Source organism: Eptatretus burgeri, chromosome 6 (genome assembly GCF_056783735.1).
Source record: "Eptatretus burgeri isolate ZD-2024b chromosome 6, Ebu_testis_v1, whole genome shotgun sequence".
Lineage (NCBI taxonomy): Eukaryota > Metazoa > Chordata > Myxini > Myxiniformes > Myxinidae > Eptatretus > Eptatretus burgeri.
In genome coordinates this window covers 33,885,194-33,911,807 of record NC_140966.1, presented here as the reverse complement: position 1 = coordinate 33,911,807, position 26,614 = coordinate 33,885,194, and the positions used below count along the sequence as shown (strand labels likewise).

The 26,614-nt window shown below is 46.1% G+C and overlaps 1 long non-coding RNA gene across 1 annotated transcript in view; it reads left to right on the top strand.

The window, feature by feature from the left end:
• Positions 1 to 2,906: 2,906 nt before the first annotated feature.
• LOC147024523 (uncharacterized) overlaps positions 2,907 to 26,614 on the top strand; it is a 34,003-nt gene continuing 10,295 nt past the window's right edge. Inside the window, exons 1-2 of the long non-coding RNA XR_015058827.1 lie at positions 2,907 to 3,072; positions 5,592 to 5,787. This is a non-coding gene — a long non-coding RNA (uncharacterized LOC147024523). The remainder of the gene's footprint in view (positions 3,073 to 5,591; positions 5,788 to 26,614) is intronic.

Here is a 26,614-nt window from a genome sequence, read left to right as displayed (position 1 = left end):
CTATGGCGCCGCTTCTGGCAGGTTGATCAAGGCCACTTCACCCTTCGAGAGACTAAATATCGACTTCAAAGGGCCCCTGCCGACTGAGACAGACAACAGATACATACTCACGGTTGTTGATGAATACCCAAGGTTCCCATTTGCATTCCCGTGATCGGATATGACCTCGGGCACTGTCGTGAAATGTCTCTCTGACCTCTTTGCCATGTTTGGGAAACCTTCGTACATACATTCAGACAGAGGACCGTGTTTCATGTCGGCCGAGCTCAAACAGTTCCTATATGAACACGGCATAGCAACTAGTCGAACGACGGGTTACAACCCACAGGGTAATGGGCAGGTGGAACGGTATGATGGAGTCATTTGGAAAGCCGTAACCCTGGCGCTGAAATCGAGACGACTGGGGCCCGAGCGGTGGGAGGTTACCCTTCTCGACGCCCTGAATTCCATACGCTCTTTGCTCTGTACGTCCATCAATGCTACTCCGCACGAACGAATGTTTACTCACCAACGACGCTATACTGACGGCCAATCGGTGCCCAACTGGCTAACCTATCCCGGAACAGTGTTCATGAAGCGCCCGGTACGACAAAGCAAGTATGAACCGATGGCGGAAAAGGTCGAACTCATCGATGCTAATCCTGAGTATGCTCATGTTAGACTTCCTGATGGCAGGGAGACCACTGTGTCGGTTCGCCATCTGGCTCCCGCAGGTACTCCTCCATCTGGTACTCCTCCCTCTGACATTCCCTCCCCAGGTGTTTCCCTCCCAGGAACTCCACCCGAGAATGGTGGCGACGGAGCTACCGCATTCCACCCGAGAGCGATCGAGGAGTCATCCCCGGCACGAGTCGAGGCTCCCCAAGAGGATCGGAAGCCTCCCTCAAGTGAAACAACCATTTACTCCCGGAGAGGTCGACGCATAAAACCTCCTCGCCGACTCGATCTGTAAAGGGGATTATTGGCATCCCTCGATGGCATCTTACCATGCTTATATAACTCAAAATAATCCTCACTGCTTGAAATGTATGCTTCTGTAGTTTGAATAGTTTGCACTGCTTGAAATGTATGCTCCTATAGCTTTGAAGTAATCATGGTGCGTTAGTTGAGCCTCCAGTTACATTTTAAAGATGGGGAGAATGTGATGAAATAAAGGATGAGGTGACGTGCGATCACGTGTCGCGCAGCTCGCACACGGGACAGATAAAACCGAGATGCCGCGCGGTCGGTGGGATTGTCCCTGGGGCAATGTCATTTACGGCGGTGGTTCACTTGGTGCTCGTTGAATGGTAAGAATTGAGAGTAGACCGACTCCGTGCTTATGCTGGCTAATTGCTGATTTATTTTGCGGTGATCGACTGCACATGTATTCCTTGCTCACATGTATTCCTTGCTGCACATGCATTCCTTGCTGCACATGTATTCCTTTATGTGTCTGTAGAGTCGGCTAAAATCAAGTGAAATAAAGCCTTATACTCTGAAGGTTTTTCCCTCGCATTCACTTCAATCTTCTTCTTCTTCTTCTTCTTCTTCTTCTTCTTTTTCTTCTTCTTCCTTTAGGACTCGGATCTTTTATATACACTAGTACATTCCGTAAAATAAAAATAAATAAATATTCAAACCGCGAGCAACAAACAACAACCACACAGGCCGTTTCTTCGCTCTCGCGTGCCCGTACGTGCATGGCCCAGAAGTTCGCATATTATTCGCAGTTACGATTATTCGCAATTTAGTTTTAATGGCCAAATATTCAATTAGCGCCAACGTATTTTACCTTTTCGCAATGTCGTGGCAAGGAAAAACAAAAAGAGAAGAGAGAGAAAAAAAATTTACTTCCTGCTTCAGAGCATACCAGCACTCTGTTACTGAAATTTATGCACCGTCTCATATGAAAACGATCACAACTTGGTGCATTGTGGTTATCTATAAATGGGCATAAGAAATCGAGAAATTATTAGAATACACGGTCATCACTCTCCGGAAGCCTGTACGTTGTAACCCGTAATGGGGAACGCGGCTGAGCTTCCCTTCCCCATCGGCCACGCCCACGCAACAACGTGTCTTGTCATTGGTTTGGTAAATAAATGGCCATAACTTGGGAACTAGTTGTCCGATTAATATCAAACCTTCAAAAGGCACATCCTCAGGTCCCCAGCAATATACCTGGCAAGTTTCAATTAGATCGGACCAGTGGTTGTCGAGAAACAGCGGTCACACATGGTGCGTGGTGCGTGGTGCGTGGTGCGTGGTGCGTGGTGCGTGGTGCGTGGGTGTGTGTGTACGTACGTACGTACGCACGTACGCACACCTGGAATTATCAATAGATTATCCGGATCTCCTAAAATAATAAACACCTGTACACATCCTCACATTAAGGGTGCCTTTTGAGAGCGTCTATCATGAACTTTTAAATATATTCGGACATTTGCTTTAAAGTTTCGAAAAGTTCACGTTACCATTTAAAGATTATTACATTTAATGTGTTGTAATTTCGTTAAGACACGATTTTCTCGTCATGAACAGGAGCCTCCATGACGGGTCTCGCTATTGGCTCCATCAAGGCACGTGACGAAATATCGGAAGTTGTTGTTGTTGTTGTTATTGCCTTTCGGACGCGGCTCGGACACATTTGTCCTTGTTGAATCACATGATTCACTTTTTACTTCACATGACGTCACATGTTAATTGAAAGAGCGTTGTACAAACCTTTTCTGCATCCTTATTCATCGACATTGTTTTGTGATTCGTTTTTGGTATTTTCCTGTTTTGAAATCATTCACCACCGTGTTTCTCTCTTTGACGAAGATCAGTTTCTTTTTAGTATCAATATTTCATAACTTACGAGGTTTATCTTCGTGTGCTTTTTCCTGCGTTGTGAGGCCCTGCATGTTGTAATTGGGACTACTTTCTGCGGAGGGATTGGCTCGGCGGGGTGCGGTGTGCAGGGAGCCCCGATGGCGGTGCATGTGGCGTGGGCCTTAGTAGCGTCTCCAATAAAGCTCTCAACTGTTGATGTGTCTGGACCATCATTACAACACTGCAGACAGGACGGCCGATTTTCAGTTTGGTTTGGTCAGTCTATTTTGTATTATTCGATTTCATTTCATGTTTTCAAGTGTTTGGTTTTACATAGGTTTATTTATTTTATCTATAAGACGTCTAATCAACATGTATTTAGTCATTGCATGGACGTTACTTCAGCAAATCGAATGGTTTTGGTCTCCATGTAAAGATGGCTGGTTGGATGGAGTTAAAACATCTCGTAGTAGGGGAGCCAAGGCCCTAAAAATCCTGATGTGGGTGGATGCTATATTTTGTTTGAATGTATTTTTTGGTAGATATTGTTACGAATCTGGCAGCCATGCGCACTCAACATTCACGTCCTCGTAGCTCAGTTATTTCGTTAAGTAAATGTGGATAGATAGCTCCCTTTCCCCTATGTCTAAAGGGAATTAAGTGTACGTGCGTTGCAAAGTTATTTTATAGATAGAATTTTTATCCCAACAGCAACAACACTGCTCGCAGCATTGTCCGAGCTCTTCGCTCGCTCGCCGGCACGCGGGCGTGTGTGTGGGTGGAATTCCATGCCCCAGGTGGTGTGGATTTCGCACCAAATATGGTCACGAAGCGTTTCTCTCTGGCTTGGCCCCAAATATGGGCACGGAGCTCTTCGTTCTGCTTTCGTGCCAAATAAGGGTATGCGTCATTTTCCGCCCAATGGGTGATGCGCAGACCAAAGCCGGGGCGGTCCTTCTCAAGAAGGCGGAGCCGCGACATGCCGTCCACCCAATGGGAGCAGGCGACGGGGGAGCGGACCGTGCCCCAAAAACGACGGAAAAAGGATTGATGATGGTGTCCCGTCTGCTCGAGCATGCTTCTGGCTGGGACTGCGGCTGACTGCATCCCGCGCATCTGAGTCATCTCGTCTGGCGCATTACAACAAGCGGTCAACCATCCCATCACGGGAGATCACCTCGTCTCGCCTTCTCTGGGTTCGGCTGTCCTAGTCCGTTCTTTGGCGCCTGGTGCTCCGGGAAGGTGCGGTCGTCCAACCGTGCGAACGCGGCCAGGAAGCCAGCCACGTTCTCTTCCCTCAGCTCGTCTTCCCTCCCGAGCCGAAGGGGCAATAAAGACATTGAGGTCCCTCTCTTTCTGGGGTATTTGTGTGTGCGTGTGTGTGTCCGTGGGCCCTGTCTCTAAGTCGTATTGTTTAAGGAATTGCTTGTACATTTGATTCCCTTTATTCGGATAACTCTGTCCTTACGTGCTCACCTCGTCCCCCGATTATTATTCCCGTGCTTTCGAAGAAAAGCGGGAATATTGTGATTGTCTCCGCCGTACGTCCGTACGTCCGTCTGTCTTACCATGTAACTCCTCCGACACCATTTGAAATAGGAACTTAACTTTGGGACATAGTCGATATATGTATGGGGAAGTGCACAACACTTTCGGATTTTTGATATGACCCCTAGGGGCCGGGCCAGAGGGGTTGAGGTCATGGGGGTCGATTTCAAAATATAAAAAAATTGTCTTGTAGCTTTTTAAATCAATAAAATTTCACATAGCATTAATGGGACAAAGCAGTGCGCGTGGGAATATGTGATGGTGTGCCATCGACAACGTAGTTCAAGTTCACTATATTTTTCCCCAGTATTGCTCAGTATTTTACTTTGTTTCATTTCCTGCTCTATTGGTAGAAAGCCCACGATTGAAAAGTCAAAAAAAATCAGTGAATTGACATTTTCTGAGAAAATTCTTTTTTTTGAACAAATACTCTTAATACCAGCCTCAACTTTGTACAGGAAAAAAAAGACAAAACATTAAAAATACAAATAAATAAATAAACATAACTTTTTGGGGGGGTTTTCTTCAAATAACAAAATCTAATATCTATATGTATATTTTGCAAATATCATCTATGACTCTAAACATTGTATATAAATAATATATTTTTGCAAGTTAACTTTGTTTCAGTTCACGGGTCCATTGGACCCATGTTATGCAAAGTCGTCACAATTTTTATCCATGAACCCTTGTGTTAATGGTGTGAACAAACTTTGGTACATCACGGGTCATGAAGGTTGTGGTCAAGTTTCATCAAAATTATGTGTGTAGTTTTAGAGAACAAGATCCAAGTGTTTACATACAGCCTCACTGACTCTGATGGACAATGCGTGATGTGAAAAACTCACTGACAGAACTATGTTCCAGGTGAGCTAAATATTTGTCTCGTTTGCACTACGCTTGAGCCAATATATTGAATGTAATGCCCTTTATAAATCGTATCAACATTCTAGGTAATTACCGTGAATCAAAACTTTTAACTGAGCAATTATTGTCGCGTTTTCATGGCTATTCCGCTCATTTTGATGTCCGTTAATTAGTTTTTCAACTGCTGATCACTGTGAAATGATCTGATTTTGAACAATTGTGTCTTCATCTTTAGTTAAGACTGTCTGATATAGTCACAAGTGTTCAAAATCACCGCACAGTGCAAGTTTCACCACATGTAACATGATTTCTTTTTTCTTGTGTGCTTGACTGCTCAGATTCTTAAGTTCTACATTTTGACCTCTTCATTTTATGTGCAGGTCAGGTCAGGTATGGGAGCATGTGCCAGAACAGCGCGTCGCTACGTCCACTTTCCACCGGTACTCCAGGGGCCTCCGTCTGGTCATCCCCCAGGCAGATCTCCTTGAGATGATGGTCAACCTGCTGCAACCATGAGGCACGTGGTCGGCCCACTGGCCTCCTTCACTCATGAGACTCCCTCGCTGAGAGAATCTGGTAAGCAGGATCAGCGTCAGGAAAACGAGCCACATGTCCATACAGCCGCAACTGACGCTCACGGACTATGCAGGTAACAAATCTCATCCGAGTCTCTCTCAGCAACCGCTCGTTGGATACAAAATCCGACCAGCGATGGCCAAGGATTCTCCGAAGAGACCTGGTACCAAAGGAATTAAGTCTCCGTCTCAGATCCTTGGTCAGAGTCCAAGTCTCGCACCCATAGAGCAAGACTGGAAGTACCAAGGACCTGAAGACTCGGACTTTCGTCCTCCCGCACAGGTACCGGCAGCGCCACACCCCATGATCCAGTGAATCCATGACTCCCCAGGCCCGACCCAGACGTCTATTGACCTCTGACTCGCAGCCAGCAGAGACATGAATATCACTGCCAAGGTAAGTGAATCTCTCCACGACCTCAACATCCTCACCACAAATAGACACAGACAGGACAGCAGCATCCAAGATGTCACCGAAAGCCTGGATCTTAGTTTTGACCCAAGAAACCCGTAATCCCGGCGGCTCCGACTCCTCATTCAGCACCTCGAGGGCCCCCAAAAGGATGTCTAAAGTCTCCGCAAAGATGACTGCATCGTCTGCAAAATCAAGGTCCGAGATCTTGACATTCCCAAACGATGCACCGCAACTTGATCTCTCCGACATCCTCCCGAAAATCCAGTCCATACAAGTGCTGAAAAGTGTGGGGGCAAGTACACATCCCTGACAAACTCCAGTAACAACTGGAAATAAGTCAGAGGTGGTACCACCACACTTCACAGCACTCTCAGTACCAGAGTAGAGTTCAGACATCAGATCGATCAGTTTTGGTGGCACCCCACGAAGACCAAGAATCCTCCAGAGGACATCCCGATTCACTGAATCGAACGCTTTACAGAGATCAACATAGGCTGCAAGCAGCCCCTGCCGAAACTCTCGTCTGCGTTCGGTGAGGACACGAAGTGCAAGGATACGGTCAATCGTTGACCTCTTTGGTGTAAAGCCTGACTGCTCTGGACGCTGGTGCTCAAGCAGATGGTGGCGAACCCGATCAAGAATTATCCAAGCAAAGACCTTGCCCGGCACTGAGAGCAGCGTCACCCCTCGGTAGTTGTTGCAGTCTTGGCGATCACCCTTCCCTTTCCAGAGAGGGACAACAAGGCCCCTCTTCCAGTCAGTTGGGATGATGCCTGTGTTCCAGGCAGAGCACAAAACTGCATGCAACGACACGAGTGCAGCATTTCCACCAGCCTTGAGAAGTTCGGCATGGATGCCACAGATCCCTGGAGCTTTTCCCCGTTTCAACTGGTTCACCGCAGCCCGTGTTTCCACAAGCGAAGGTGGACCACAGTTGATTTGAGGGTCAGCAACAGGGATTGTAACACCCTTGACGTCCAACTCGACAGCTGGGGGATCAGCCTGGTACAACCGCTCAAAGTAACCGGCCCAGCGGGCCTTCACTTCAGACTCCTCTGTCAAGAGCCTACCACTCTCTGCTCGAACTGCAGTGCTCCGAGGGATGGGCTTGGATGAACGTAATGCGCGAATTCCCCTGTAAGCGGGACGAGAATCGCGTGTCCACAGGTGATGCTCTACCCCCTCACAGATTCCTCGCACATAGGCCTCCTTGTCCACCCTCAGTGCACGTACAGTTTACGCCAGAGCTCCCTGAACAGCTCAGCTCTGCCATTCAGCCTGGCCCTGCGACTCTGATCAATGGTATCCAGTGTCCCTCGAGAGACAAAATTCTTCTTTGCCCTGCGGTGAGTTCCAAGACATCCACCGGCAACATCAAGGACGGTGGTCTTGAAGGCGCTCCACAACTCTTCAGGACCCCCCAAAGCACCCAGACCCCCCAAGTGTCCACTCAGCCTGTTCGCAAACTCCTCAGCTACTCTCTCATCCCTGAGCTTGGCAACATCCAGCCTAGGCTGGGATGGTACCATTCTCCAGGATTTAAGGTGCAGCTTTAGAGTTGCTACAACAAGCCTGTGGTCAGTATTGAGGAACTGAGCACTCCGGTAGACCCTGCAGTTCTGGATCATCCTCCAATGACCATCAATGAGGACATGGTCAATCTCCTTTGCCACACCGCCAGCATTGGAATACCAAGTCCAGCGATGAGCTTGTGTGTGCTGAAACCATGAACCAGCCACCCTAAGTCCATGACTTCTTGCAAAGTCAAGGAACTTAGTGCTATTCTGGTTCATAGTTCCTGACCCATGGGGACCAACACACACCTCATAACCGTCCCTATCAGTTCCAGTCGATGCATTGAAATCCCCCAAGACTAGAAGTGTATCTCGTCTGGGGCACTGATCAACCACAGACTCGAGTGTGGCGTAGAATGCATCCTTCACGGTGAGATCACTCGCCTCAGTCGGAGCATAAACAGAGACCAGGGAAATGACACCTAAGGAGTGACGAATCCTTAATCTCATAATACGCTCGTTGACCGGTGTTACCTCAATTATCATTGGGGTCAGCTTATTGGACACAGCTACAGCAACTCCTTGGGTATGGTAACCATCAGAGCGACCAGACCAATAGTAGGTGTAACCACCCACCATTATCTCGCCGCAATCCGGTCTCCGAACCTCAGAGAGAGCTGCAATCCCGATGTCCAAACGCTTGAGCTCAGATGATAACAGAGACAGGTGATCATCCTCTCTTAGGAATAGGACATTCCAGGCACCCACCCGAAGGGACCGCCTCAGGTTAACCCAAGGAGACCGCCGTCTGGTGGACGACACCTCAGCACCACTCCGACACACTCTCCCGCAATCTGACCCAGGGATGTTACCCCGTGGTTTCCCTCCGATCAAAGATTGGGGGTCCCGAAGGCTTTGCCCCAATCCCGTCATCCGGTGAGCTGCCCTGCGAAGGGAAGCTGCACAGGAGGTACTCCCACAGAGTGGGTTTTCAGATTTTTTTGCGTTTTTACGTTTTGCGGAATGAAGGGTTTTACGGTGGCTGGAGTGCAAATCCTGCCACCAACCTCCTAATAAGAAGTAACCCAACTGCAGGAGGACATCTGCAGACACAGTTGGGCACTAGATATGGATGGCCGTTGGCTCACAAGGAGCTCCTCCGCCCTTTGACAGGTTTTGTTTTTAATCCTGCTGGGTGTCCATATCCAAACACCCCCCTCACCACAAAACCTGGTGGGGGAGACGGTTTAGTCGCCGACAACCCGACCATGGAACAGGTTAGTACAGGTTTACATGGTACCTGTAGCAGGTCACAGATCGAACCTGACCTGACTCACATGTGTGCACGACACCATTATTTACTTGGTATGCAAATATGACATTTTTCTCTCTGCCTGACCACCTCCACCGCGCAGAACAACCTCTACTACATTTTTATAATGCCCCTTCCCTTACTACCTTGTACTTCTCTCTCTTCCCAAATGTATTGCCTTCTCTCACCACTTCTGCCACACTCCCATATCCTGCTTATTACCTTCGCAAACTTTGTTGTGAAGGTTATGTTTTGATCGCTGTGTATTTATTTATTTATTTGTGAATATGTGTGTTTGTTTGGTTGGTTGTTATTCGCATAACTCCAAAAGTATTGAACTGAATCGCAGCAAATGTGGTTGGATGATTGGTTATTATCCGAGCACCATTTGATTAGATTTTGGGAGCGATCGGGTCAAAGGTCAAGGTCATGAAAAGGTCAAAATCGTCTTTTTACCATAGCGCGGTCAATTTGTATCCAATTTGCATGCAACTAATGCCAAAATGTTCAGAATTAAATGCCCCATCTTGTGATATGTGACATGACACAATGACAGAATAACCCTTATTAGCGGTTGGGAGTCAAAGGTCAGGGGGGGTCACGACATTGCAAAATGTGCGGTTTTAGTCATAACACGGTCAATTCTTATCCGATTTGCATGAAACCAACACCAAAATGTTGACTGTTCTGCTCCCCACACTCTAATACTCTTCTTCTTCTTCTTTCGGCTAGCTCCCGTTAGGGGTCGCCACAGCGGATCAACCGTCTAATTAGTTTTGTTGTCCGCATAATGATTTGGCATAGGTTTTTACGCCGGATGCCCTTCCTGATGCAACCCTGGTCGCCTCTTACGACACACAGGGATATGGTACACCTATTCTAACCGGGGCATACATCGGGCCCAGTACAACTGGTACTCATTTCACCGACCTCGGAAGGATGACAGGCTGAGTCAACCCCCTGGTGTTTTCGACTTGATATATATATATATATATATATATATATATATATATATACATATATATATATATATATATATATATATATATATATATATATATATATATATATATATATATACATATACATAAATTCAGTGTCCCAACGGGGCTTGAACTCAGGACCTTTTGGGTCCCAAGCCACTGCCCTAACCACTGCGCCAACACCAGGCTTTAATACCAATTATAATTTACCAATTAATAATACCAATTTAATACCAATTAAACTCCCCACACTCTAATACCAATTACAAAATTAAGAGTACAAAGGTCAAGGTCGAGGTCATGAAAAGGTCAAAATCGTCATTTTGCCATAGTGCGGTCGATTTTTATCCAATTTGCATGCAACCAATGCCAAAATGTTGTGAATTCAATGCCCAATCTTGTGATATACGATATGACACAGGAAATTTAATGTTTTTAAGCCATCATAACACATATGAGATGGCAGATGTGGTATGGGATTAAATACCCTCACAATAAACGGTTTCTGGGGGGGGGGGGGCAAAATGTAGCGTTGGCGAAGGTATGCACTCGACTGAGTGCCCGTTCTAGTTCTCCTTCTTTTTATAATGCCCAAGTCATCCCTCTTCCTCCCAGAACACTCTACCCCACCCAAGCCAATATCATTGGATATTGGAATAAATATTGTATATGGCCCCTAATTGTTCAGGATACATTGCAGGAATCAATTTACTTAAATAAATAAAATAAGAAAATGCTTGGCTTTTCTTTCTGATACTTTTTTGTTGTGTCATAATCAAAATGTTTTCCCCACCACAATGAAAAGGCAAGGTTGTATTATCCGTTGATATAATATCCTGGCAAAGCAATTTCTCTGCACAAAATGGAGAGCTTGCCAAGGTTACAAAGGCAGGGCACAGTGTGTGCACCAAACCAGAAACGTAGTTTGTCTCCAATACGTGCCGATGATGATGATTTCCAAACAGAGGCAACTTATTTGCCCTCAGTATGAGAACTGCCATTCTGCTGGCCTTATAAATGTCCAGTATCAAATTGGCAATTGTATCCAGTATCAAGGTGATAGTGACGTCATTTGCATAAAACAGATATTACCAAAAGTTTTTATGCTACATGATGTCCAACTTCACACAAATGACTTGGAAAATATCACCTACAAATTCAGAGCAGATTTGAAAATCTGATCGTTATTAAGATGCGAGATTTCTGTCGGGGCTGGGGGACAGATAATGCATTTCAAAAATGACTGCAATCCATTGGCTCCTCATTTCCATGGCAATGAAGTCGCCCATGCTAAAGTATAGGGGATTTTTTTTTAGGGGCAAAAAAAAAGAGGATAACTCAGAAATGCTTCAAGATACAGATATCAAATTACAATGACGCTCAAAGGTCAAGGTATAATAGTGACATTTGCATGATTTTCGTCATACCTGTCAGGGCTGATGCCTTCTTGTTATCTTGCAAAAACGAAGTTTTTGCAAGATATGTAAGTCAGCTTGTATGTTTTTGTTTGTTTGTCTGTAACCATGTATAAAAAATTCTGCAGAGCACAGTTATCATTGGAAATTTTTGTAACTTCGCATATCAGAGGCCTATAGAGGTCCCTTTCAGCGCATAAAATTTTGAAGGTCAAGGTCACTTTGTCGCAAATCAGGGGAGTCGACGAAACCCTTATTTTTTTGAGTAATTTTGATCGGATCGTCTTCAAACTTCATGGGAATATAGTTCATGGTCTGGCGCTCAGCTGATTAATTTTTGGTGGCAATTGGCCTTGAACTTCATTTTTTTTTTTTTTTTTTAAATTTTTTGTCTGTAATCACGTATAAATCACTCTGCAGAGCACAGTTATCATTGGAAATTTTTGTAACTTCGCATATCAGAGGCCTATAGAGGTCCCTTTCAGTGCATAAAATTTTGAAGGTCAAGGTCAAAGGTCAAGGCCACTTTGTCGCAAATTAGGGGAGTCGACAAAACCCTTTTTTGAGTAATTTTGATCGGATAGTCTTCAAACTTCATGGGAATATAGTTCATGGTCTGGCGCTCAGCTGATTAATTTTTGGTGGCGATTGGCCTTGACCTTCATGGTTAGCACCTAAGGTCAAACATATTTGACTCCAGGGTCAAATTTACAAGATTTAGGAACCATATCGTGTAGTACCTCAAATTGAACACCTCGATGAGTGCTTTCTAGATATGTCAAGCTTGAGTCATTATGATGTCATTTGGTGACATTATGAGGCAAACGCATATTTTTCATGGTTACTCTGAAGAACGATTCTCATCGGAATCTCTCGTAAGCAGATATTCCTCAAGGAGTCGCTCCTGGTGGATAGCAGCTCTCTGTTCACCTCAGTGTGACCTAAAAGAAGTCACACGTTGTCACCTTTTGGCAAGATACGGGTCACCCTGCGGGTGACATTGGTTTATTTATTTGTCTGTCAGCTCGTATACAGCCTAAACTGCTCAGCCAATTGTTCTGAAACTTTCGGAGATTGTAGGTACTGTCCCTGTGATGGTCGATCGACGGTCAACGTGAGGTCAGCATAGGCCAAAAGGTCAACATGGGTCGAATTTCTAAAATTATTTATGAGGTCAACATAGGCCAAAAGTCAACAACTTAGGTACATTTTCTAAAATCCTCAATTTTTATCCGATTGACTTGAAATTTGAAGAGGATTTGCATATCAGGTCATTGAATTCAATCACCAACTATTTCTGAAGTCCATCATAGACCAGAAATTCTAAAATTGTCTATTTTCTTTTGATTGACTTCAAAATTTTCATATTGGGTCACTGAATTCAATCAACAATTATTTTTGAGGTCAAAAGGTCAATGTAGGCCTAATTTCTGAAATTGAGTGGGCAAAAAACTATATTTATTTCATATCTCAAAAAGTTTTGAAAAAAAACGAGATGAACAAGTTGTTGACATGACAAGAACAATGGGATTGAATTTTGGTTCAGATCCAGCCCATCAGTGGGATACAAAACGTAAACTGTTCAGCCTGGCAGAGGTATACGCTTACCGTGTACTGTTCGACATTGTTCTGCTTTGCCAAGTGTTGCTCTATGAGTGATTGTTCATTTGTTTGTCTGTATATCTGTTTGTCTTTTTGTCTGTTAAGAATGTGTCTTTTAATTACATACCATTGAAATGATAATGAAAATGATACGTAATGATGATAATGATAATTATGGTACAGTACATCATAATAATGATGATTACAATGAAAATAATTACAATAATGACAATGGTGATATTAATGTTGAAAATAATGATAATGGTACATGGTAAGATTGCTGCCTGAGTACGTCGATTAATTATGTTCTGTTGAAGCGTGAATATGTCCATTAATTACGTACTATTGCAATATGAGTATGATGTCTAATAATTAGGTGTCATTGGAACATGCGTACATCATATTGATTTACATAATATTGGAATGTGAGTACGTCTATTAATTACGTTCTATTGGAACGTGAGTAAGTCTATTAATCGAGATTCTAGACTTATAAATGTGTGTGTGTGTCCTCCATAACTCCAAAAACATGAACTCAAACAGCCTGAAACTTAGCATGCATATGAAGGGAACTCCAAGGAAGTGCACAAGTGAAAATTTGGTGTTTGGGTTAATTAAAACACCCTTTTTGAAGATAATTAACGGACTTATTTAATTATATACTTTGCCACCTCCCTCTCTGGGGACTTAAGGCATCTCCTGGGTTACCTCACTGGGGTCTGAAGCCGCCATTGTTTTTGGCGTGCTCAACCATGCTTTTACCTGGAACAGGCCGCAACGATTTCTTCACGATAAAGTTTTATTGATTTTTTTTCACTCATTATCGAATTAAATGTCTGACCATCATACCTACAAATCGCTAGGGACATTGCAATGCTCATAAACGACTGGACACGCCAGCTTTCGTGGATTTATTTCATTTCTGCACGTGTCTTAACCTCAAAAACCTCTTAAACCCAGCCAGATTACAAAATTTAAGCTCCAGAATTGAACTTAGCAGCATTTCCAACTGCTTAAAAACTGTTGATTTGTCCAATTCGGACATGTATGATATTTTCGACGTCTCCGGGAGGTGTGTGCTTAATATGACAGTTCAGAGATTGCAAATCACTTGCCAAGCGAGCTGTTCCTTATTTACTGTTTCGTTGAAGTGCTTAAGCCACTTGGTGAGCACGCCACAAGATTCACACTGTCACTGAATACTGCACAGTATGTCGATCGACTTGAACAATGTTCAGGGGCCACTCGCTTGTGTTGGCCCTGCGTTCTGCGGTGTATAGGGTGATTGCTAGCTCGCTGAAAATGTGCAATTTCCCCTTTTTATACGATATTCATTCAGTATACGACCCGTCCCTTCATGGTAGATAAATACAAATAAAAAAATATTGAACGTTTTGTTGACATCACGGCAGAATAGCCGAGAGGTACGCATGCTCGCTCTAAGTTGGATAGCCTGGGTTTGAAGACCGAACCAGCTATAAACTGGCATCCCTGTGTTTGACGGGCTGGGTGATTCATAAATGTGTGTGCCGTTTTGTTAACATCGCGGCAGGAGAGCCGAGAGGTACTCACACTTGCTCGCTTTAAGCTCTCGAGCCTGGGTTTGAATCCTGACCCAGCGATAAACTGGCATCACAGTGTTTGACAGGCTGGGTGATTCATAAATGTGTGTGCTGTTTTACACCTTGACGTTTTAGCCAGCAATGGCAACGTATTAAAATGTATGTAAAACGCTGGCTTACGTTGAACTTTTGATGTTTTTTTTTTAAAGATTTGGTCTTATGCACAACGTATTAGTAACGGACTTTGAACGTTTCGTTGTGTTAAAGATAACTTATACCAACGAATGCTGAACCTGATGTCGGCCTTCACAACCTATGCCCAACGATAGTCTAACTTAGGCATAGCGTGCTGCACGCATCGCCGACGATGACGTGGCGTAGGTTATGAAAAGGTTGCTGCACAACGATTCAAATCATAACCGCTGCAGAAATGGAAGTGTCAACATCGCAGTCACACCTTGGTGATCTTGTCAGCGTATGCCGACCTCTGAAAAATCCGTCTAAAACGCTGGCGCACGTCGAATACGGTTTGGTATGCGTGAATAGAATGCTAAAGTACGCTATCATACGTCGTATTAAGTGGAGTACGTCTTGTAATTTTAAACATGTTGGAAATTTTACGACGTACTTGCCGTATGACACACGCTCCGCATGCGATGGGAATAAGTTGTACGCACGATATGCGATCTTTGACACACGTTACTTAAACGGTACTCATAAGTCGAAACGCATCAAGGTAATAGTTAGCGTCAGTGTTCCAGACTCCCTGTTTTTTTTTTTTTCTTCGGTATGACGGTGTTCAGTGTACAGTGCGGTTATGATTTAAATCGTTGAGCGGAAGCCTATTAATTATATTATATTATAACCGCACTAGAAATCGAAGTGTCAAAATCACCATCATACCGAAGGAAGGAAGAAAAAAAAATCAAAAAATAAAACCAGGGAGTCTGGAACACTGACGCTAATCATTACCTTGATGTGTTTCGACTTGTGAGCACCTTACAAGTAACGTGTCTGTGTGTCACCGATCGTGTAACGTGAGTACAACACGTTACTCATAAGTTAGAAATAGTTTCGGGTACGCTAAACATTACCTCGACGTGTTTCGACTTATGAGTAACTTACAAGTAACGTGTGTCAACGATCGCGTGACGTGCCTACAACTTATGGCCAGCGTTATGCGGAACGTGTGAGTCATATGCTGGCATGTCTTAAAATTTCAAGCATGGAAAAGTTGAGGACAACCGAAAAGTACAACATTTAAAGCCAGCGTACTACGACATATGGCAGTGTTTTTCAGCGTGCTCTCAATGTTATCAAAACTTACCCATAACGTATTCGAGTGTACCAGCATTTTAGACAAATTTTCCAAAAATCGGCATAAGCTGGCTAAAACGTCAAGGTGTGACTGGGCCTATACCGGAACCGACCACCACCCCCCCACCTCCTCTTTCCCCACACTTATCTCCCCACTCCCATCTCTCTCACACCCCTTTCTCTGTCTCACCCTCTCTCTCTCTCTCTCTCTCTCTCTCTCTCCCCCCCACCACCCCTCTATCTCTCTCCCACCTTTCTTCCTCCCACCCCAATCCCTCTCTTTCCCCATCTGTGAAGGTGACTTATGGACTGACGGTTTGGTTTTTAATTTGCCAGGTAGATAGTGTGGGTTTTAAATGCTCCCACCCGGTTTTACATAGAATCCAGTGGTTAAAAAGAAAATGTTGCTGTTTGGGTGCATTTCATCGCCCTTCCCTTCCCCTCACCTCATGCCATCTTTCTTTCTCTTCACGTCGTCTTCCCTTCCCTTCCCTTCGCGCTTCCTCGCCCTCCCCTCGCGCAGCCTCCCCCTCCCCTCGCGCTACCTCCCCCTCCCCTCATATTTCCTCCTCCTCCCCTCCCCTCGTGCTGCCTTCCCTCTCCTCGTGCTGCCTTCCTCTCCCCACGCGCTGCCTTCCTCTCCCCACGCGCTGCCTTCCTCTCCCCACGCGCTGCCTTCCTCTCCCCACGCGCTGCCTTCCTCTCCCCACGCGCTGCCTTCCTCTCCCCACGCGCTGCCTTCCTCTCCCCACGCGCTGCCCTCCCCTCACGCTGCCTTCCCCTCCCGTCGCGCTGCCTTCCCCTCCCGTCGCGCTGCCTTCCCCTCCCGTTGCGCTGCCTTCCCCCCCCGGCGCGCTGCCTCCCCCTCCCGTCCCGCTGCCTTCCCCTCCCGTCGCGCTGCCTTCCCCTCCCGTCGCGCTGCCTTCCCCTCCCGTCGGGCTGCCTTCCCCTCCCGTCGCGCTGCCTTCCCCTCCCGTCGCGCTGCCTTCCCTTCCCCTCCTCGTTGTGCTGCCTCCCCAAACCCTCACCACGCTGCCTCCCCACACCCTCGACGTGCTGCCTCCCCACATCCTCGCTGTGCCACCTCTCCTCACTCTTTCCACGATGCCTCCCCGCTCCTTCACCGCATCACCTCCCCACCCTCCCGCCCCCTATCCCCTCCCTCGCGCCCCCTATCCGCACCCTCGCGCCCCTATCCGCACCCTCGCGCCCCCTATCCGCACCCTCGCGCCCCCTATCCCCACCCTCGTTTTTTTTTTTCCCACACCCTCACCGTGCCGTCTCCCCACACCATCGTCGCGCTACCTCCCCTCACTCGTTCCACGCTTCCTCCCCGCACCCTCACCATGCCGCCTCCTGACACCGTCGCACCACCTCCCCCTCCCATTAGAGTTTAAGCTATCTTGGCAGGCCATAAATTAACAAATGCAATGCGATTGATTATTTGAAATAATAATACTGAAGGACCAATTTTGTGCTCCTCCTAGCGGTCGTGTCACGTTTTTCTCGGTACTGTGAACTGGACTGAAAGAAACTTCATACCTTTAAGAGTGCATCGCACATAGTGGCAATAGTCAAACTTCAACTCTGAAGCAGAATAAACACTTCGTTTTACATGGCGACGTGTGACGTCACCGCTGAGAGGCGTAAGGATGTCATGACATCATCGGTCATTCGCTGACGTCATTGCGTCTGTCGTCGACTGACCGTCACCGCTGAGAGGTGTAATTCCACTCCTCGAAAATAGCGTCCGCAATGTAAAACCCTCTTCTGCACATGCTGACTACCTCAGAATGTGAATTTGAGACAAAAAATGTAACAAGAAACATTGTATCTTCTATCTATATATTAATACTGAAGGACCAATTTGTGCTCCTCCTAGCGGTCGCGTCACGTTTTTTCACGGTACTGTGATCTGAGAAGTTTTGACACGGTGTTTGTACGTCAAAGTAGACACATGCACAAATCGGGGGACTTCTTCACAAGGAGTAGTGTACAGGAGTAGTGTACGCAAGGACGTTTTGTAGGCCTCATTAGGTAAGGCCATGGAGTACATCGACTGGGATCCGGCTCTTACAAGAGCCGCCACTGGTTGTCATATTGGGCTCATGGAACGGAATCCGTCTGTGACGGGGTTTCAGCTAGTTTGAAATAATACTTTACTTTTACTATGTTTACGACTTGTGGCTTCATCAGGTCGTGTCGTCCCGCTTCACACAGGAGCTTTATACTTGTGGGACTCTGGGCTCAAACAGTACCGAAGACTTGCAACTTTTTATTGTGGCTACGTCGAAACAATGAAACATTTTTTTGTGATGAATGTCATAAGTATACAGCTCAAATGGAAAAGTCCCTCGGAAATAGTGTTGTGGGAGGTGTATATGGGCATTACACCCTTCTATCCAGCAAAAAACGCAATTACTCTTTTTCTTCGTGAACAATACAGTTTGACCACTCCTTGGCTTTTTTCACAAGATCTTGGCTATTCGTTGTTCACCTTGGCATCTTAGTTTTCTGGGCGTATAGGTTTTCTATTATCATCGCTTTTCCGAAACCTTGTGAATTCTTGGCTTTTTTTTCATTGGCTCACCTTGGCATTTATGAAAATGAGGAGTGGTCACACTGGTACAGCATACAAAAGGACATTTTTAAAATTGAAGATTTAAAATAAACTTCTTTAAAGTGTACGTGTACATAACTTGTAAAATAAGAACTAACAATATCTCTTGGGAATTTTCCTTCTAACGTTTATTTATTTAACGTTTTACGTTTATTTATTCTAACGTTTATTTCTTACGTATATGTGAATTACATGTCCATGCACATGTGATATAAAGTTTGTTTGTAAATCCTACACTTGCACATGATTCAGCCTTGAAAACTCGTGCGTAAACGAAGTTTTTATTTTTTATTAAAGACCTCGATTTTCTTTCCACTGCATTATATTTATGAGGTATAAAATTTATAAGGTTTAAAATAACAGGACTGGAGTTATATTTATATTACTATCGGAGTCAACAGGGGAAAATTAAGAAAATAACTCGGCAAGCCAAAAGAGAGGATGAGCGGAACATGGCTAAGAATATTAAACGTAATAGCAAGGCATTCTCTAAGTATATCAGGGGAAAAGAACAGGTTAGAACCAGTGTGGGCACATTGAGGAATAGCACCGGGAGAGTGATTCGTGATGAAAGTGAGATGGCAGTCTTATTAAACAGGTATTTTGCTTTAACTTTTACACAAGAACAGTCAAGAGAATTGCCAATAGCTGAGAGTATCTTTCGAGGAGGTGAGGAAGGGCTTTTACAGAAGATATAGGTTGAAGTGGAGGAAGGGAAGGAACAGCAAGAAAATCTAAGAGTAGATAAGGCTCCGAGTCCAGATTATATACACCCGAGAGTATTGATTGAAATGGCTGAGCAGGTAAGCGAGATATTAACAGATATTTTCAATCGTTCCCTGGAGTCAGGACAGGTACCAGAGGATTGGAGAGTCGCAAATGTAATACCATTATTTACGAAAGGATCCAGAGAAGACTTGGCGAACTATAGACCTGTTAGTTTGACTTCAGTTGTGGGGAAGGTGTTGGAGACATTGATTAAGGACCAGATGAGGAACCATGTAAATAAATACAAACGAATTAAAGGTAGTTCCTGTCTAACAAATCTTTTAGCGTTCTGTGAAGCAGTGTCTGATTGGGTGGATGAGGGAATGGCAGTGGACATAGTATATCTAGACTTTAAGAAGGCATTTGATAAGGTACCACATCAGAGGTTGTTTGCCAAAGTGAGGGCTTGTGGAGTGGCTGGTCAGATAGCTAATTGGATTACAAACTGGCTTAGTGGTAGGAAGCAGAGTGGCTGTGAGTGGGAGGATGTCTTGCTGGGAGGATGTAAGTTGCGGTCTATAGTTCCCTGAGGTACCACTGAGGCTTGGGAACCTCAGTGGTACCTCAGGGATCAGTACTCAGACCATTACAATTCATTATTTACATCAACGATTTGGATAATGGGGTTAAGAGTAAGCTTTCCAAATTTGCAGATGACACAAAGCTTGGAGGGAAGGTGGATAGCAGAGGGGGTGGTGATCAGATACAGGAGAGTATTGATACTTGCATTGATTAGGCAAAAGATTGCCAGATGGAATTTAACCTGAGTGTAATGTCGTGGTAGAGGTGCGCCAAGGCAGACACGAGCCAGGGGATAGCACAACCCTGCTTTATTGCCAGGAGTGAGAGTGTGAGCGTACGATGCCCGTAACTCCACTTTTATTACGTACTCGATACACTCTACAGCCACACGACCTACAGGCTCCACAGACCACAACGGCTACAACGCCCCTCAGGCGGCGCGACCTCCTATATCCCGTGCAGGCACGTGACCACTCCAAACCCACTCCTCCACACCTCCACCACGCTCCCCGCAACACGCCCTGCCCCCGCAGGCCCAGTACACCACACTGAGCAAGTGTAAGGTGTTGGGGATGGGAAAGAACAATGAAAATAGAGATTAGAGGATACAAGGGGTAATTTTGGAGCGTGTCACACAGGAGAAGGATCTGGGGTGGTAATATATATGGGAGGTAAGCATGCAGCACAGTGCCAGACAGCTGTAGGTAAAGCAAATGGGGTTTTAAGCTGTATTTCGGAGTGGGATCATTTATAAATCAAAAGAGGTGGTGTTAACACTGTACATGAATTTTGTGAGGTCACATCGAGAAAATTGTGTGCAGTTTTGGTCACCAAAAATCCGGAAGGACATGGATACCATGGAGAGGGTTCAGCACAGGGCTACAAGATTGATTCCGCGCCTAGCTAGACTCAGATATGAGGAGCGGCTGAAGGAGACAGGGCTTCATACACTAGAAATGAGGAAGTTACGAGGAGATATGATGGAGATTTTTAAGGTAATGAAAGGTGTAGATAAAATAAGTGTAGATGAATTATTCAAGAGTCGACAGTGATAGGACTCGGGGCCATAGCCTGATAGTAAAGAAGATGAGAGTTAAGACGGTCAGAAGGCAGGGGACTTTCACTCAGTCGTTAATGCATGGAATGGTCTCCCTGGAAAGGTAGTGGCAGCAGACAAAGTAGATAAGTTTAAATTAGAATGAGATAGGTACCTGGAAGTTATGGAGATAGAGGGGTATGGGGATGTTGACAAGACTTTTCAGTAGTTAGAGCATTGATGGGTGATTGTGTGCATGTGTACGGAGTGCTGTTTGTGAGGGTCTTGTCAAGGGGGTTGTGTGGTTGCTGTTGCATGGTTTTAACCCAACCCATGCCACCTCCCCTGAGGTCAGGTCAGGTCAGGTATGGGAGCATGTGCCAGAACAGCGCATCGCTGCGTCCACTTTCCGCCGGTACTCCAGGGGCCTCTGTCTGGCCATCCCCCAGGCAGATGCCAGGCCCATCCCCATCTCCTTGAGATGATGGTCAACCTGCTGCAACCATGAGGCACGTGGTTGGCCCACTGGCCTCCTCCACTCATGAGACTCCCTCGCTGAGAGAATCTGGTGAGCAGGATCAGCGTCAGGAAAATGAGCCACATGTCCATACAGCCGCAACTGACGCTCACGGACTATGCAGGTAACAAATCTCATCCGGGTCTCTCTCAGCAACCGCTCGTTGGACACAAAATCCGACCAGCGATAGCCAAGGATTCTCCGAAGAGACCTGGTACCAAAGGAATTAAGTCTCCGTCTCAGATCCTTGGTCAGAGTCCAAGTCTCGCACCCATAGAGCAAGACTGGAAGTACCAAGGACCTGAAGACTCGGAATTTTGTCCTCCAGCACAGGTACCGGCAGCGCCACACCCCATGATCCAGTGAATCCATGACTCCCCAGGCCTGACCCAGACGTCTATTGACCTCTGACTCGCAGCCAGCAGAGACATGAATATCACTGCCAAGGTAAGTGAATCTCTCCACGACCTCAACATCCTCACCACAAACAGACACAGACCGGACAGCAGCATCCAAGATGTCACCGAAAGCCTGGATCTTCGTTTTGACCCAAGAAACCCGTAATCCCAACGGCTCCGACTCCTCATTAAGCACCTCGAGGGCCCCCAAGAGGATGTCTAAAGTCTCCACAAAGATGACTGCATCATCTGCAAAATCAAGGTCCGAGATCTTGACATTGCCAAACGATGCACCGCAACTTGATCTCTCCGACATCCTCCCTAAAATCCAGTCCATACAAGTGCTGAAAAGTGTGGGGGCAAGTACACATCCCTGACGAACTCCAGTAACAACTGGAAATAAGTCAGAGATGGTACCACCACACTTCACAGCACTCTCAGTACCAGAGTAGAGTTCAGACATCAGATCGATCAGTTTTGGTGGCACCCCACGAAGACCAAGAATCCTCCAGAGGACATCCCGATTCACTGAATCGAACGCTTTACAGAGATCAACATAGGCTGCAAGCAGCCCCTGCCGAAACTCTCGTCTGCGTTCGGTGAGGACACGAAGTGCAAGGATACGGTCAATCGTTGACCTCTTTGGTGTAAAGCCTGACTGCTCTGGACGCTGGTGCTCAAGCAGATGGTGGCGAACCCTATCAAGAATTATCCGAGCAAAGAACTTGCCCGGCACTGAGAGCAGCGTCACCCCTCGGTAGTTGTTGCAGTCTTGGTGATCACCCTTCCCTTTCCAGAGAGGGACAACAAGGCCCCTCTTCCAGTCAGTTGGGATGATGCCTGTGTTCCAGGCAGAGCACAAAACTGCATGCAACGACACGAGTGCAGCATTTCCACCAGCCTTGAGAAGTTCAGCATGGATGCCACAGATCCCTGGAGCTTTGCCCCGTTTCAACTGGTTCACCGCAGCCCGTGTTTACACAAGCGAAGGTGGACCACAGTTGATTCGAGGGTCAGCAACAGGGATTGTAACACCCTTGACGTCCAACTCGACAGCTGGGGGATCAGCCTGGTACAACTGCTCAAAGTAACCGGCCCAGCGGGCCTTCACTTCAGACTCCTCTGTCAAGAGCCTACCACTCTCTGCTCGAACTGCAGTGCTCCGAGGGATGGGCTTGGATGAACGTAATGCGCGAATTCCCCTGTAAGCGGGACGAGAATCGCGTGTCCACAGGTGATGCTCTACCCCCTCACAGATTCCTCGCACATAGGCCTCCTTGTCCACCCTCAGTGCACGTACAGTTTTATGCCTCAGCTCCCTGAACAACTCAGCTCTGCCATTCAGCCTGGCCCTGCGACTCTGGTCAATGGTATCCAGTGTCCCTTGAGAGACAAAATTCTTCTTTGCCCTGCGGTGAGCTCCAAGGCATCCACCGGCAACATCAAGGACGGTGGTCTTGAAGGCGCTCCACAACTCTTCAGGACCCCCCAAAGCACCCAGACCCCCCAAGTGTCCACTCAGCCTGTTCGCAAACTCCTCAGCTACTCTCTCATCCCTGAGCTTGGCAACATCCAGCCTAGGCTGGGATGGTACCATTCTCCAGGATTTAAGGTGCAGCTTTAGAGTTGCTACAACAAGCCTGTGGTCAGTATTGAGGAACTGAGCACTCCGGTAGACCCTGCAGTTCTGGATCATCCTCCAACGACCGTCAATGAGGACATGGTCAATCTCCTTTGCCACACCGCCAGCGTTGGAATACCAAGTCCAGCGATGAGCTTGTGAGTGCTGAAACCATGAACCAGCCACCCTAAGTCCATGACTTCTTGCAAAGTTAAGGAACTTAGTGCTATTTTGGTTCATAGTTCCTGACCCATGGGGACCAACACACACCTCATAACCATCCCTATCAGTTCCAGTCGATGCATTGAAATCCCCCAAGACTAGAAGTGTATCTCGTCTGGGGCACTGATCAACCACAGACTCGAGTGTGGTGTAGAATGCATCCTTCACGGTGAGATCACTCGCCTCAGTCGGAGCATAAACAGAGACCAGGGAAATGACACCTAAGGAGTGACGAATCCTTAATCTCATAATACGCTCGTTGACCGGTGTTACCTCAATTATCATTGGGGTCAGCTTATTGGACACAGCTACAGCAACTCCTTGGGTATGGTGACCATCAGAGCGACCAGACCAATAGTAGGTGTAACCACCCACCATTATCTCGCCGCAATCCGGTCTCTGAACCTCAGAGAGAGCTGCAATCCCGATGTCCAAACGCTTGAGCTCAGATGATAACAGAGACAGGTGATCATCCTCTCCTTAGGGATAGGACATTCCAGGCACCCACCCGAAGGGACCGCCTCAGGTTAACCCAAGGAGACCGCCGTCTGGTGGACGACACCTCAGCACCACTCCGACACACTCTCCCGCAATCTGACCCAGGGATGTTACCCCGTGGTTTCCCTCCTATCATCAAAGATTGGGGGTCCCGAAGGCTTTGCCCCAATCTCGTCATCCGGTGAGCTGCCCTGCGAAGGGAAGCTGCACAGGAGGTACTCCCACGGAGTGGGTTTTCAGATTTTTTTTGCGTTTTGCGGAATGAAGGGTTTTACGGTGGCCGGAGTGCAAATCCTGCCACCAACCTCCTAATAAGAAGTAACCCAATTGCAGGAGGACGTCCGCAGACACAGTTGGGCACTAGATATGGATGGCCGTTGGCTCACAAGGAGCTCCTCCGCCCTTTGACAGGTTTTGTTTTTAATCCTGCTGGGTGTCCATATCCAAACACTCTCCTCACCAGAAAACCTGGTGGGGGAGACGGTTTAGTCGCCGACAACCCGACCATGGAACAGGTTAGTACAGGTTTACATGGTACCTGTAGCAGGTCACAGATCGAACCTGACCTGACTCCCAGGTCAGGTCCATTGTACCATTCCATCCCCTGAGGGGAAGAAAAAAAAAATGCAAAAAGTTAAAAAAAACAACAAAAAACGATTATTTCATTAATTTATAACTTTTTTTGCATTTCCTTCCTTGGATGTTGTGTAGATAAATTTGTGTGGTGTTCGTGCAGGCATGATGGGCTGAATGGCCTCCACCTGTGTTAGATTTCCTTGTATTATGAAAAATGTACCTTCTTTGGGTGGTGTATAATAGACCGCTTCTGCGATCGCTGACATGCATTACTTCGTTTTCTTTGCATGGGTTGTAATCAAAATGTACCTTTGTTTCTTCAAAAGGTAACGATGATAAAAGGTAACTTGATGATAACTTCCCCATCCCCACATCTTGTCTGACAAGATACATTGAAAACGGCTATTAGAATGCATTTTCGTGGACAAACGCCAATGTTCGTCCTATTTTCTCACCTTTTGCTCCAACTGAAACTTGAATCATCTTAACGACTCCAAAAAATGAAATCAGAAGGTGAATTAGTTAAGATACAGCCATGAGGGAGTCTGAGTGGACTTTTTGTTCCATCCATCCATTGGGACCATACTCTGTGCAGAGCGTTGACCCGTGTTTCCTAAGCAGTCTCCTTGGCTATTGGACAGAATCCTGGACGGGTCGCCACTCCGACACAGGATACCAGAAAGCTGGTACTCATTTTGCTGACCTCGGAAGGATGACAGGCAGAGTCAACCCTATCTGGTATTGATTCAACAGCCAATTGGAATTTGAACTCAGGATCCTAGGATTGCAAGCCCACCACCCTAGCCATTAAGTCAACACCAAGCATACACTTTATATTACATACCTTAATTTCACTTAAAATGCATTTTGTCTAAATATCCTGTTTTTTCCCCCTGGTTTTTTGCATCCGAAACTTACACCATCTTCGCGACTGCAAAAAAAGAAATCTGATATCGAATTAGTGTTAAGATAAAGCCGTGAGAGTGTAAGAAAGTGTGAACCTAACAAAAGAGGCTTCATGGAGTGAATAGAAATGGTGGCGATTTGATGTTGAAGTCCCTCCTGAATATGGGAAGCCCTGCACTGAACTAAGAACCTCTCCCCAAATGGATGGATGGATGGATGGACAGACAGACAGACTGACGCAGATTATATGTAAGATAAATAGATGTTGACTGCTTTTGACATTTGCACGTGCTACATGCTTGGGAACCTAAGTGGTGCGCATTTCTGTCTGTGCTATTGCTGATGATTCGCCAATAAGCAATGAAATCGGTCCGATGGAAGATGGGGTGTAAAGCTTTGGAATTCTCATGTATGTACTACTTGGGAATGCCTTTACCGCTGTGGAATAACTCTGGGAAGGGTTTGAAATGGCAAAGGGCTTACTCTGTGTAGCTTTTCATGGTTGCTTTATGCAACTTTCTTCGGCTAGAAGAGCATGGGAGCAGTCATTTGATCTATAATCCTAGCCACCTGGGGTAAGTGAGGTGCCATAGCTTGAGAGTATGGTTATTCTGGTTATTGGTTATTCTCTCCAGTCACAGGTGAGAGATGTGATTGGGTCAATTAAAATCACATGACTTAATCTTGAGTTCTCCAACCTTTAATTGAAGAAACAATGAATCAATGTTTCCACCAGTAACACAAAACAACGTGCATCTCCACTTATTTCGTTTTTGATAGGATATACTGCAGACAGGCATTAGGGACCACCATGGGCTCTCCTGTATCAGTTGTGGTTGTGATGGAGGAATTGGAGTAATGTACCATTCCGTCCCTTTCAGCGCAGTCAAGTGTGTGGTATCGTTACGTGAATGACACATTTGTCATCTGGCCAGCGAGGTGGTTAACACCATACATGAGGCAATTGTAAAAACCATTCCTTCCATCAGGTTCACCTATGAAGAGGAACAGAATGGATCCCTCT